Here is a 13,701-nt window from a genome sequence, read left to right as displayed (position 1 = left end):
CAGCCTTCCAAGTAGCTGGAACTACAGGTGCGCGCTACCACACCCGGCTAATTTTTTGATTATTGTAGAGATGAGGTCTCGCCAAGTTGCTCAGGTGGGTCTCGAACCCGTGGGCTCAGGCAATCCACTCACCTCAGCCTCCCAAGACGCGGGATTACAGGCTGAGCCACCGAGTCTGGCTCATCTACACTCTTAATGTAGTTTATTCTTTCTTAATAAGTGTATGTATTTTTTTGGCTCCCTGTATATATTTTAAGACAACTATCAAGAGAGATAGTGAAGGTAGATATCTGGAGGTGTCATTTCAACATTCATGATCCAAGTAAAGGGAGAGCCTCTGCGATCCTTCCTACCTCCAGATCAGCATAGAGTCCCCAGAGGTGACAGTGTGGAGGCATCTCCAAGCCCACATGGAATGCCTCAGGCCACTGACCCCATGCAGCTCAGCTCCAGCATTTATTGCTGCTGAACAGGAAAGGAGACTCAAGTTCCCTCTGCTGAAGGAAAGACACTTTCCAGCCCCTGTCACCCTTGTCTCTGTCACTCCTGGGCTAGGGAGAAGGCAACGCAACAGAATGATAGCGTCTCCAGCATGGGCCCACAACTCAAATAAACAGGAGCAAGCAGTGAGGAGTCAGGGCACTCTTCATCCTCCCTCATCTTGACTGCTTCACTCTGGCATGGATCACCTACTAATGGCCAGCAGATCCCCATACCAGCCTGAACATGATAGGGAGGACACACTACCCAAACCTTTGGGAAGGTCAGTCACCATCACCATTAAGCAGGCTCTTTGTGCGCCTGAGTGTGGAGGTTGTGGGCGGGAGAGCACCACAATCTCTGCAGCAGAGATAACTGCAGCAGAGAGTGATCAAGGCACTTAGAAGCTTCTCCTATCTAGACTGTTCCTTCACAATCACAGAACATAGGCTCTTGATCCAGTGAGCAAGCAAGGCCCCCACAATCGTCTAAACATGACGACACAGAACCAGACCCAACACTCTCAAGTAGGCCAGCTGCCAGACCCACTAGGGTAACTCCTCTGAAAGGCAATTCTGACAGGAAATGAGCAGGAATACGAAGCTGCCAGACTACAGTGTACTGGCACAGTTCAGTGCCATCTACAGGTCTATATCTTGAACTACAACTAACAAAATACACCTGCTAATAGCTTTGGAAAGAGAGTGAAGCATCAGCACTTTCAAATGTGAAGAAATCAGCACAAAAATTCCAGCAACACACAACAATCAGAGTGTTTTATCACCCCTGTGTGATCAGTTCCCAAGTAATGGTTCATATACAGAACAAATTTTCCATAACAACAAACAAAATATTCAGAATATAGATGGCAAAGAAACACATTGAGATCTAAGAAAAAGTATATTCCTAAATCAGAGAGGCCATAAAAGCTGTTCAAGATGTGACAGCTGACATTGTCACTCTGATAAAGAACTATACTAAAATCCTGGAAATGAAGAACTTGCTTCAAGAATTTCAAAACACAGCCAAAGCCTTAACAACAGACTTGAACAAACAGGGGAAAGAACTTCAGAACTAGAAGACTAATTACTAAAAGCAACTCAGTCAGATAAAATTAAAGAAGAAAGAATTGTAAAAAATGAACAAAACTTCCAAGAGGCATGGAATTACACAAGAGAACAAATCTATGCCTGATTGGCATTCCTGAAAGAGAAGGTAAAAATCCATCAAAACTTCCCCCATCTTGCTAAAGATGTCAACATGAAGATACAAGAAATACAGAGAACTCCTGTGAGCTACTATATGAGACTATCATCCCTCAGGCACATTGTCATTAGATTCTCCAAGGTTAGCATGAAAAAACAATGTATTAAAGGCAGCTAGAGGGAATGGACAGAACACCTACCAGGAAAGACTCATTAGAATAACAAAAGACCTCTCAGAAGAAACTTTACAAGCCAGAAGAGACTGGGGTTCCATTGATAATATTCTTAAAGAAAAGAAAGGCCAACCAAGAATACCATGACAAACAAAGCTTCATAAATGAAGGTTTAATAAAGTCCTTTCCAGACAAGTAAATGCTAAGAGAATTTGTCCTCTCTAGACAAGTCTCACAAGAACTGCTTAAAGAAATTCTAAACATGGAAACAAAAAAGGACAGTACCCATCACAAAAACACAAGTAAGTGCACAACTTACAGCCCACATAAATCACCCACAAAACTGAGGCCACGAGGCAACTCCTCACAACACTATGATGGGAACTAACCCTCACTTATTTATAGTAACCCTGAATGTTAATGGTGTTAATGCCTCATTTAAAAGACATAGAGTGGCAAATTGGATTAAAAAAAAGACTCATTCTTTTACTGTCTTCAGGAGATCCATCCCACCTCTATGACACCCATATAGGCTCAAGGTAAAGGGATAGAGAAAGACCTTCCATGCACATGGAAAACAAAAAAGAGCAAGAGTTGCTATTTTGATGTCAGATAAAGCAAACTTTAAGCCAATAACAGTAAGAAAAGACAATGAAGGGCACGATGTAATGATAAAGGGTTCAATTCGACAACAAGACTCATCTATTTTAAATATATATGCACCCAAATAGGAGCATACAGATTTATAAAATAATTGCTACTTAACCTGAGAAAAGAGTAGATAGTCACACATAATAATGGGGGATTTCAACAACCCACTAACAACTTTAAACAGATCATCGAGACAGAATACTACAAAGAAATCTTGTACTTAAATCTCACATTTGACCAATTAGTTCTAACAGACATCTATAGAACACTTCACTTAACAACTACAAAATATATATCTTTTCTTTTCTATACAGAGATCATTCTCCAAGGTTGACCACATACTTGGTCATAAATCATTCTTGAATAAATTTAAAAAAGAAATCATACCTAGTATCTTTTCTGACCACGGCAGAACTAAACTAGAAATCAACATAAAGAGTGATCCTAAAACACACACATGTGGACATTAAACAACTTCTTTATGGCCTATTTTGGGACAGACAATCAAATCAGGAAAGAAATAAAAGCAATTATTTGAAATAAATGAAAATAAAGACACAACATACCAAACCTCTGGCATGCTGCCAAAACAGTGCTGAGAGGAAAATTTATTGCACTGCATACTCATATCACAAAAACAAAAAGATCTCAAATAAACAATATCACATCTCCTCTAAGGGAACTAGAAAAATAGTATCAAAATGTAATAAAAGCCAGGAAAATAGAAAAGTAACCAAAATCATATAAAAAAATAAATGCAATCAAGTAATAAAAACCTCACAACAACAAACACACAAAGGAACAATGATTTGAAAAGCTGGGACTTTGAAAAGATAAGCAAGTGTGACAGACCTCTGGCTTGACTAACAAAAAAAAAGAGAGAGAGAGAGTGAAAGAGAAAATCTAAAGTATACTCAGAAACTAAAAAGGCAACATTACAACTAACCCAGAAGAAATACTAAAGATTATCAGAGATTGTAATTAACATTTGAATATGTGCTAATTTGAAAACCTAGAGAAAGTAGATACAATTCTGGAATCACCACCTCCCAAGATTGAAACAGTAAGAAACTGAAAGCCTGAATAGATCAATAATGAACCATGAAATTGAATGAATAATAAAAAACTTACCCACCAAAAAAAGTCTAGTACATGATGGTCTTAAAACTGAATTCTACTAGACATACAGGGAAGAGTTGGTACCAAAACTACTAAAATTATTCCGAACAGTTGATAAGAAGGGACTTCTCCCTAACTCATTCTATGAAGCCAACATTGTACTACCAAAAAAAAAAGAAAAGAAAAAGGCAAAGACAGAAAAAAAATAAGAAAGTTACAGGCTAATTTCTCTGATGAACATAGATGCAAATATCCTCAACAAAATTTTGGCAAACTGCATCCAGCAGTGCATCAAAAAAATAATTCATCTGGGATGCAAAGCAGGTTCAACATACACAAATCAATATACATAATTCACCACATAAACAAGTAAAAGCAAGGACCACAAAATTATCTCATTTGGCAAAATACAGCATTCCTTCATGATAAAAATCAACTACCTAGGCATCAAAGAAACATTACTCAAAATATTAAGATTCATCAACAACAAACCCACAAGCAGCATCATATTTAATGGGCAGAAATTGGAAGTATTTCCCCTAAGAACTGGAACAAGACAAGGATGCCCTCTCTTATCACTCTTATTCAACATATTACTAGACATCTTAGCCAAAGCAATCAGTCAGGGGAAAGAAATAAAAGGCATCCAAATAGGAAAGGAGGAAGCTAAATTATCTTTCTTTGCAGATATGATTCTATGGCTAGATAATCTAATCCTAAAAAGTCCACTAAAAGACTTCTAGCACTCAAGTGATTTTAGTAGTCTTGTAATACAAAATCAACACTCAAAAATCAGTGGCATTTCTATACACAAACCCTATCCAAGCTAATAACAAAATTAGGAACTCAACCTTATTTACAATAGCCAAGCACACCCAAAAAAACCCCTCAGAATATATCTTACCAGAGAGGTGAAAGATCTCTGCAATGAAAACTACAAAACACTCCTGAAAAATAATCAAAGATGATACAAACAAATGGAAAAACATTCCATGCTCTTGGACTGGTGGAATCAATATCGTCAAGATGTCGATATCATCCAAAGCAATATACAGATTCAACACAATCCCTATCAAATTACCAGCATCAGTTTTCACAGATTTAGAACAAGCAATGCTTAAATTTATATGGAAGCCAAAATTTAAAAAAGATTTTAAAAAAGCCAGAATAGCCAAAGCAATCCTAAGCAGAAAGAACAAAGCTGGAGGCACCACACTACCAGTCTTCAAGTTTCCTTTTACTACAATGCAACAGAAAACAAAACAGCAAAGTATTGGTACAAAAATAGACAGACCAATGGAACAACATTGAAAACTCAGAAATAAAAACTCTAGCTTAACAACCATCTCATCTTTGACAATGTCAACAAAAACAAACACTGGGGAAAAAAACACCCCATTTAACAAATAGTTCTGGGGAAACTAGCCAACGTATGCATAAGAATGTAGCTGGACCCTTTCCTGTCACCATATACAAAAACTAACTCAAGATGGATTAATGACTTAAATGTAAAACTTTAGACCATAAAAATCCTAGAAGAAAGCCTAGGAGATGCTCTTCTGGACTTCAGCTTATGACCAAGTTCTCAGAAGCAAAAGCAGCAAAAACCAATATTGACAAGTGAGACCTACTCAAACTAACTTCTGCATAGTTGAAGAAACCATCAGTCAAGTAAACAGACAACATACAGAATGGGAGAAAATATTTACAAACTATGCATTCAACAAAGGACTAATATGAAAAATCTTCAAGGAACTCAAACAAGTTGACAGTAAAAAAAACTAATAACTCCATTACCAAGTGGGCAAAGGACACTAACAGACACTTATCAAAGGAAGATGTACAAGTGGCCGAAAAACATATGAAAAAATGTTCAACATCACTAATCATAAGAGAAATACAAATCAACACCACAATTATATATAATTTCACATGGGTCAGAATAACTTTTATTCAAAAGTCAAAAACAGATTCTGAGAAAGCTCAGACACTAGGGGAATATAAACTAGTTCAATCTCTATGAAACATAGTTTGGAGATTTCTCAAAAAATTAATAATAGACTTACTATACAACTCAGCAATCCCACTACTGCATATATACCCAAAGGAGCGCAAATCACTCTACTATATAGAGAGCTGCACTTGCATGTTTATCGCAGTGCTATCCACAACAGCATAAACATGGAATTAACCTAGATGCCCATCAATGGTAGACTGAATTTTTAAAAATGTGGTACATATCTCCATGGAATATTACCCAGCCATAAGAAAGAACAAAATCATGTCCTTTCCAGCAACTTAGATCCAGCTAGAGACCATCATCCACTACACACTATCATAGAAACAGAAAACTGACTACCACATGTTCTTAAAATAAGTGGGAATTAAACACTGAATACACATGGGTACAAAGATGGAAACAACAGAAGCTGGACAATCCTATAGGAGGGAGGGATGGTAAAGGGTAAGATTTGAACAACTGTGCACTGGGTACCATATTCACCATCTGGGTACCATGTTCACTACCTCAATGGAAGCCTAAAACTCACCATCATGCAAAAAATCCCACAGATGTACACATATCTGATATTTTCACGATTAACTCCGGTTCTACCTTTTTGTCAGGAAAGCTTCATTAGAGATGTTGTTAACTTCTGTTTATCTTATTAAGAGGAACATGAGGTAACTTTGTCCCAATATCAATGGTAATAATTGTGATAATCAAAATATCCCACATTAAGTCATGGGGAACTCCGTCAAGCTAGTTCTCATGTGCTTTTGACATGTCACCATCATTGTGTTTTGGAACATTTGCATATTTCTAGCACAATATGTCCCAGACTCATCTTGAACTTTTCTAGCATCAGACCTGAAGTCAGCCACTTATCCAAAGAGTTTTTTTTTGTTTTTGTTTTTGTAGAAGAAACTATTTAGAAACCAAATCTGAGCTCTAAATAAATGTATTGCTATCAAGTATCAATGCCTCTAGGTTCATAAGACTGAAAAAGTTGCTTGGATTAGTTCTATCTTTTCTTTATTTAATTGGTTTTGTTACACCAATATTAACTTTGGTTTTAATTTCTATTAAATTTTAGCATTTCTCCTCTTCTTGTTGATTTAATTTTAATTTTTTTCAATATTAAAAATACTGTCATGGTCCCACAAGTAAAAACAACAATATGTTTCACTCATAGGCATTTCACACGCTGCTCTATTCCATCCAAACTCTTCCTATCTGGGCCTGTAGGTGAACAATGTGATTCATTTCTGTTTGGTTTTTACTTTGATTTTTTTTTCTATATGTTATTTAAGGGGAAAATATTCCTTCTTATTAATCAAAAGGCAGTAACTGCAGATCTCATAAATTTGACTTTTTAAAAATAAGTTTTTGAAAATTCCTTTTATAATGCAAGAAACAAACAAAAACTCTACAATAAGTGAAGACAAAAGAAAAATGACTGGGAAAATTATAAGAATATATTTTCTTTTCTTTTTTTTCTTGTTTGAGTTGGAGTTTCATTCTGCTACCCAGGCTGGAGTGCAATGGCGCACTGACGGCCATCACCGCAGCCTCGATCTCTGGACTCAGTCAATCCTCCTGCCTTCCAAGTAGTTGGAGCTAAATAATATCTACTTATCACTTTATAGTTGTATCTATATCTATCTTTCTATATCATAGTATCAAAGACTATCTGCTTTTAGGGAATTAACCATCTCTCATTCAGTCAAATACTGATGTATTTGGCAAAGAAATGTAGGAGTCAGCATCTCTTGTGACCATATGTGAAAGTATTGATGGCAAAGTCTTATGTAGCCTAGATGGTTTATCACAGAGATGCAGGTGGTGAAAGAGCTCCGATGTATACAGTGACCAGGGTAATTAACGAATGTCATCTATGAATCCTAAAAGGCACATCCTAAAAGCATATTTGAGGCAGCTACCCTGGGTAGGCTGTACCTGGGACTCTAAGGCACACTTTTCCATCATAGTGGCTCCTTGTGTATTGACCTCAAACATCCTCCATTGCTTTCACATGTAGCCATTCTCATCAACAGACTGCTGAATGAGAGGACAGATTTGCCACACAACATAAGATGCCCAAGTAGCTTCCCTTTAATATTTCTCTTTCTGTCTCTCTCTCTCTCTCTCAACACACACACACACACACACACACACACACACACACACACACACACACACACACACACTCACACACACACGCACACGCAAACCTTCAAACACAAGAACATTATTTCTTATTCCTTGGATATGGAGTTTTGTTTTGTTTTGTTTTTTTAAGAGAAAATACCTTAAATGTTTCAATTGGGCCCTGCTTTCCACTCTTAGATAAAACAGGAAAAATATATTTAGTGATTTAAAAATGGTTTAACATCTTTAAGAGATTAAAGTTCTGCTTTCTAAACCCTAGAGCACAGAGGGCATAAAGGTCATACTGACACACATATATATTCCAAATTTATAATTATCATGCAGCTCATTCTGTAAATTAATTTAGCTAAGTTGGGATAGAGACAAAATGACATCTCTCTGCCATTTTAAAGTGAAAGATTTTAAGATTGTAGGTGGAAAATGACAGGCAAGGAGGAAGAGAGAAAGAAGGTGAGTGATTGATTGTTCATGTTACTATTCTACAATGTAAACTTTTTTTCTGTAAAAAATTCCAGCCCAAAGCCTTGTTTCAGTGTTATATTTGGTGGGAATAAAATAATAGAGTTGGTGTTCAGCACAGAATGTTTTGATGGGTAAAACAGTCTCTGGTAGAATGAGATAGTCTATAAAATGAAATAAATTTGTGGAGGTAGGAACTCAGGCAAAGAAGATGATTTGTATTTTCTTCTCCTACCCTCATGCACATACAAATCCTTGGAGCAAGTGAAAGCGTTTTGAGAATGGCAAAGGTGGAGAAGGGAGTCAAACTGATATCACTGGCGTTTAAAGAAATGTGGTGAAATCAGTTGATATCTTGGTGACATGTCAGGAACTTAGATCTTACCTTCAATTACACACTTTATCCCACTGATTTTGACTGTAATGATTTTTGCTCTTACAAAACTCCAATTTGAATTTCTATTCCAATGTGAATTAAGAAGAATAAAAGAAGCAAACGCACGAGTCTCTCTTTGATGTGTATACTACCTCAAAGCATGACTCTTTTATGAGAAACCATAGGGAAAATTATTCTCAGATTTGAGTATTTGGAAAAATATGCAGAATTATGCTACTTTTTGCTTTGTCTGTAAGGGAGATAAATGTTGACTTTTTGCTGTATCTCTAATAACCTTGCAGGACCTTTGGTTTATATCACTGAATTCTAACTTCCTCTTGTGTTCACTGAACAATAATTTCTTCCATTGCATCAATGTATATACTTTTTCAAACTATGTGTAGCATATTTCATTTCAGTGTTTTTTTTTTTTTGAGTTGGAGTCTCATTCTGTCACCCTGGTTGGAGTGCAGTGGCACACTCACAGCCACCCCAGCGTTGCATTGTTTGGCTCAGGCGATCCCTCCACCTCAGCCTTCCAAGTAGCTGAAACTACAGGTGTGCATCACCATGCCCGGCTAATTTTTTAATTTATTGTAGAGATGAAGTCTCACCATGTTCCCCAGGCTGGTTTCAAACCTGTGGCCTTTGGCAGTCCTCCAGCCTCGACCTCCCCAAATGCTGGGATTACAGGTGTGAGCCACCATACCCAGCTCATTTCAGTGCTTAATGTAAGTTCCCCAACCTCTGTTAAGTAGTAAGTGGTAGATAGATAGATAGATAGATAGATAGATAGATAGATAGATAGATAGCTAGATAGATAGATAGATAGATGGATGGATGGATGGATGGATGGATGGATGGATGGATGGATGGATAGATAGATAGATAGATAGATAGATAGATAAGGATTATTGAACCCATATAGATTCCTCTTCTCTCTCTTTAAGTGGACCCTAATTACAGGTCTTATTTTTTAAATTTTAATAGCTTTGGGGTACAAATAATTTTGGTCTGGACTTTAAGTGTAACCACCACCCTCTCCTGTGCACATTGTACCCAACAGGTAATTTTTATTGTTGTTCCACCCTTTCCATCCTTCCCCTTCTGAGAGTCCATTATATCATTCTCCATGTCTTGGCATAGCCTTAGTTTAGCTCCCACTTATAAGTGAGAACATGTGGTGTTTGGTTTTTTTGTTCCTGAATTAGTTTACTTAGGATGATGTTCTCCAGTTGCTGCAAAAGACATTATTCATTCTTTTTTATCACTGCATAGTATTCCATAGTGTATACATACCACATTTGAATTATCCAATGATTGGTTGATGGGTATTTAGGTTGATTCCACATTTTTACAATTGTGAATTGTGCTGTGATGAATATTCGGTGCAGATGTCTTTTTTATATAGCGACCTCTGTTTCTTTGGGAGATACTTAGTTGTGGGATTGCTGGATCAAATGGTAGATCTACTTTTAGTTGTCTGAGAAATCTCTATGCAGCTTTCCATATTGGTTGTACTAATTTACATTCCAACCAAGAGTGTATAAGTGACTTTTCTCTGCATCTGCACCAGCACCCATTTTGGTGGGATTTTAAAAAAAATGGCTATTCTGACTGGTATAATGTAGTACCTCACTGTGGTTTTAATGTGCATTTCTCTGATGATGAGTGATTTTGCGCATTTTTTCATGTTTGTTGGCTATTTGTAATGAGCAACTAGCTACATTTTCTATGCTATTTATATAAGACCTATCTCCAATAGGGCAGTTTACATATTTTCTAACTTTTGACTTGTCAATTGTTTAGTTCTTTGTCATGTTTCCTTAAAAAGGGATTGTCATCTTCTTTTGAGAAATGTCTGTTCATGTCATTTGCCCACTTTTTAATGTGATTATTTGTTCTTTTTTCTGTGATTTGCTTGAGTTCTTTGTAGATTCTGGATATTAATCATTTGTCAGATATATAGATTTTCTCCCATTCTGTAGTTTGCCTATTTGCTCTGTTAATTATTTCTTTTGCTGTGCAGAAACATTCTAGTCTAATTAAGCCTCACATGTTTATTTTTGTTTTTGCTATATTTGCTTTTGGGGTTTTAGTCATAAATTCTTTGCCTATGCTGATGTCCGTAAGAATTTTTCCTAGGTTTTCTTCTAGGATTTGTATGGTTTTGGGTCTGACATTTGAGTCTTTAATTCATCCTGAGTTAATTTTTGTAGATTCACATTTCATTTTTCTGCATACAGCTATCCAATTTTTCCAGCGCCTTTGGTTGAATAGAATACTCTTCCCCCAGTATATGTTTTAGTCTATTTTGTCAAAGATTAGTTGTTTGTAGGTATTGGAGTTTATTCTCTATTCTGTTCCATTGGTTCATATGTCTGTTCTTGTGCCAGTACCATGCTATTTTGGCTACTACATCCTTGTAGTATAATTTGAATTCAGGTAATGTGATTCAGCTTTGTTCTTTTTTCTTGGGATTGCTTTTTTGTTTTTGTTTTTGTTTTCCTCTTTTAATTTTTATTTTAAAATTGTGGGGTACAATTCATGGTTATGTATAAAAATATTCATTGTGCAGGTACTCTTGTTGATGAGGTGTGCTCCCCCTTCCTCAGGCAGATATCGACTACTGTCAATCCCACCTCCCCACCCTACCCCAAGTTCCCGCTACTGTCAATCCTTTTCTTATAGTATTACGGTAGTTGTTCAAGGTCCACTTATGAGTAAGAACATGTCATACTCAGCTCTTTATTTCTGTGAGAGATCACTCAGTATTATAAACTCTAATTCCATCCAGGTTGCTGCAAAATTCATATTTTTGTTCTTCTTTATGGCTGCAAAATACTCCATTGTGTATATGTACTACATTTTTTAAATCCAGTCCTCTTTTGATGGGCAGCATGGTTGGTTCCACGTTCTTGCTATTGTGAACAATGCTGTGATAAACATACATGTGCAGGTATATTTTTTATAGAGAGATTTGAGTTATTCTGGGTATATTCACAGTAGGGGGATTGTGGGGTCACATGGAAGGTCAATTTTTAGAACTTTTAGAAATTGCCACACTGGTTTCCTGTTCTGGCCCTTTTTTGGTTCCATATGAATTGTAGGGTTGTTCTTTCTAATTCTGTAAAAAATGCTATTGGTCCCAATTGCATTTTAATAATCCACTTACTCCTTTCCTGTTGACTCTATATTGCCTTCTCTAAAGCATTTGTTTAAAATGTTTATCCCCATGCGATATTATTTGAGAAAGTCTTCAGAAAGCAGGCTCCAGTTCTCTATTATCTTCCTGTATTGATCTGCATTACAAGAGGACTCTGTGATCTAGTTGTTGTAAGCATCCAAACAGAAGAGTAGTTTTAGAATGGTCAGCAACTAGCTGCATCTCCTATGCTGTTTTTATAGGACCTTTACCCAACAGGACAGTTTACATATGTTCAAACTTCCAATTTGTCAATTGTCTTTGATCTTTACCACGCTTCCTCAAAAAAGGAATTGTCAAAAACAGTCCCTTCACATCAGATCCCGGTACCTTTATTGTGCATGAAAAATAAACCTTTGGACTCACTGCCCTGACACAGGATGGATGCAATAGTAGGTTGATGTTTTACTAATACTAGTGAGTAACTAAACTTGACATTCTAAATTTTAACTGAATAAAAGGATACTAATATAGAACAAAAATATCATCAACAAGAAGACATATTCAGAAGAAAATCATTTTCTAATTTCCTGTGATCTATGACTTCACAAAGACCACAGAATCGTTATTGTATTAATCTTTTATGAAATACATGGAGTCCTTACTTTGGTCAGTTACTGTCTATTAATTCCTTCCATCGTGTTTCCACTTTCTTTTGGTTGTTGTTGTTGAAGTAGGAAATCAATGTGGTTCAAGTTTAGCACCAGGTGCGGTAGGCCTTTGTGTTGTGACATTACTTAACTAACCCTGCTCATCATGTGAAAAGAAAATTGCTCCTGATTTTTGCTCCACTACTGTTCTGGCTGCAATGTCTTATGATAATGGCTGATCTACATACTTCCTCCTTCAGTTTTATGTCTCTTTCCAATACTTAGAGTGGATTGGAGTTTAGAGATTACTCCACAGCACATCCAATCTTCCAGAATTACTCTGGGTAATTCTTCTTCAGTGTTTTCCACATGACCATACCATCCACCCTGGAAGAACTCCATGGCTCATACAAGTGCACTCCTCACACTCAGACTTGGTAAGTCTGAAATTTCATTGTATTCAGCAGCTATTCTTCATAGTTTGTGGGTTAAAATTAAAGATGCTTTATTAAAGATAGAATTTTCTTCTCAGTTTTCTAAAATTTTATTGTTGTTGTTTCTCTTGGCTTCAAAGAGAAAAACACTGTACAAATGCCTTTAATGTGCCTTTAACTGCAAGTTCCCCTTAAATCTTACTTTCACATCCACTGTGTCACTGAACATTCTCTGACAAAGCTCTAATGACTTCCTAATTGACAAATCAAAAACTGCCTTCTCTGCTGACAGCTTCTACATTGAATGCTCTTGTTCCTAGCACTTCTTTTACGATGCATATTTCAGTTAATTTCTATTCTCATTCTCCTTTGCCTCCTCTTCTTTTTCAATCTCACTCTACACTGTTTTCCTTGAATTACCAATGAGAACTATATCTCCTTACTTTTTTTACGCTTAGTGTCTTATGTACTACTCTTAATGAGAGCACAAGTTAAATTCTCACTTTATCTGTATTCATGAATTCTGCTGTGGTTGGTATGTATGTGTCCTTCCAAAATTCATATGTTGGGACTTCAGCCCAAAGGTGATGGTATTATGAGGTGAGGAGATTGGGAGATTAAGGTTTCAGAGGGTTGCCACGATCCCCATGCTTTCTACAATGTGAGCACACCTAAATGTTGGCACCTATGAAGAATGAACCTTTTCCTTTTCTGTTTTCCTTTTACCATGTTAGAACATATTCTTTGTCCCTTCTCCTTCAGGAGATGGAGAAAGGGACCCTCTTGGAAGCAGAAGTAAGCCCTCACCAGATACCAAATCCATCAGCCCCTTGATCTT

The sequence above is a fragment of the Carlito syrichta genome, unplaced genomic scaffold, assembly GCF_000164805.1.
Source record: "Carlito syrichta isolate Samal-C Ts95f unplaced genomic scaffold, Tarsius_syrichta-2.0.1 Scaffold305239, whole genome shotgun sequence".
Lineage (NCBI taxonomy): Eukaryota > Metazoa > Chordata > Mammalia > Primates > Tarsiidae > Carlito > Carlito syrichta.
The sequence above is the reverse complement of the archived record's forward strand: the minus strand, read 5'-3'. Positions refer to the sequence as shown.